The sequence below is a fragment of the Lethenteron reissneri genome, chromosome 19 (assembly GCF_015708825.2).
Source record: "Lethenteron reissneri isolate LAM-NWPU_2019-01 chromosome 19, ASM1570882v1, whole genome shotgun sequence".
Classification (NCBI taxonomy): domain Eukaryota; kingdom Metazoa; phylum Chordata; class Hyperoartia; order Petromyzontiformes; family Petromyzontidae; genus Lethenteron; species Lethenteron reissneri.
Window position 1 is genome coordinate 1,459,745 of NC_083797.1, and position 2,061 is coordinate 1,461,805.

Consider the following 2,061-nt stretch of genomic DNA (forward strand, 5'->3'; position numbering starts at 1 on the left):
GCTGACGCCGCCGTCGCCTCCGCTCATTGGCCACGCGAGATGAGAGCGCCGCGCGTGCGCGATGGCGTGCGATGCATGGGGGGTGTGTGATGGTGTGTGATGCATGGGGGGTGTGTGATGGTGTGTGATGGTGTGTAATGCATGGGGGGGGGGGGTGATGGTGTATGATGCATGGGGGGTGATGGTGTGTGATGCATGGGGGGGGGGGGGTGATGGTGTGTGATGGTGTGTGATGGTGTGTGATGCATGGGGGGGGGGGTGTGTGATGGTGTGTGATGGTGTGTGATGGTGTGTAATGCATGGGGGGGTGTGATGGTGTGTGATGGTGTGTAATGCATGGGGAGGGGGGTGATGGTGTGTGATGGTGTGTGATGGTGTGTGATGCATGGGGGGGTGTGTGATGGTGTGTGATGGTGTGTGATGGTGTGTGATGGTGTGTAATGCATGGGGGGGGGGTGATGGTGTGTGATGCATGGGGGGGGTGTGTGATGGTGTGTGATGGTGTGTGATGCATGGGGGGTGATGGTGTGTGATGTATGGGGGGGGGGGGTGATGGTGTGTGATGGTGTGTGATGGTGTGTGATGGTGTGTGATGCATGGGGGGGGGTGTGTGATGGTGTGTGATGGTGTGTAATGCATGGGGGGGTGTGATGGTGTGTGATGGTGTGTAATGCATGGGGAGGGGGGTGATGGTGTGTGATGGTGTGTGATGGTGTGTGATGCATGGGGGGGTGTGTGATGGTGTGTGATGGTGTGTGATGGTGTGTGATGGTGTGTAATGCATGGGGGGGGGGGTGATGGTGTGTGATGGTGTGTAATGCATGGGGTGTGTGATGGTGTGTAATGCATGGGGGGGGGGGGTGATGGTGTGTAATGCATGGGGTGTGTGATGGTGTGGTGGTGTCCACTTAGAACCCGGCAACCCAAGTTCGATTCCCGTTTACGACCAACCCCAGTGACGATTATTTGAACCAGTCCTAGGCTTCTAGGTCGACTCGGCCTCAAATGAGTACCTGGTGCGATGTGTTTACATCGCCACTGGGGAGACAAAGGCGGCCGGGCGTTGCGCTGGCCCACTCGCCCCCTCCTGCGCCGTGCCGGTCTTCACAGGTGCTCGATAACAGCACTTGCCCCTACAGTCCGTTGAGGCTACACGGGGGATCTGTGTGTTAAGTGCGCATGGTGTCCGTATTGGGGTCAAGACGATATACGATCCACGATAATCGGTCCACGATATACGATAATCGATCCACGATAATCGGTCCACGATATACGATCCACGATAATCGCACATCATCTGCTTTACCAAAACGTCGTCCTACTGCCGTGACCATAATTGCACGTTGCATTTTTCGACAAAGATTTAACATTCTGAAATAAAACGTATGAAATGTCGATAATTATTAACTTTTACACGCAAAATCCGCGCTTAAAAATATAGCAATTTTAACCATTAACTGTCGGGCTTTGCAAAATATGTACTATTTAAAATGTCTTGCAAATTGACAGCACGATGGTCATATCCGTAATTAACTCATTACATTTTGAGTAAAGACGTTATAGATTGTAAAGTTGCAATGATTACGCGTGGAGGAATCATGGGAAGTTTCGATGGGAGAACGGGACGATGCCACTGGTGCGTGTACTGCCAGCTGAGTGATTATCAGGTGTAATTTTTCAGCGTTGGAATGTTTTGGTAGACCAATACCACGGCTACATTGTACGTAGGTTGTTGTTTTAGCTATGGAAAACTACGGGGAGACCCGGAGATAACACGCAGACCAGGGGAGAGAAGATACAGACTCCACACTCATATTGCAGACCAAAGGAGAGAGCATAGACTCCACACTCATACTACAGACCAGGAAGAGAACAGACTCCACAGACTCATACTGCAGACCAGGGAGAGACCTACAGACTCCACACACTCACACTGCAGAACAGGGGGAAAATGTACAAACTCCACGCAGAAAGGTGCCCGAGTCAGGAATTTAACCCAGGCCCTGCTTGCTGTGAGGCATGAGAACTACCACTCTGTCGCCACCACCGCCCTGCCGCACA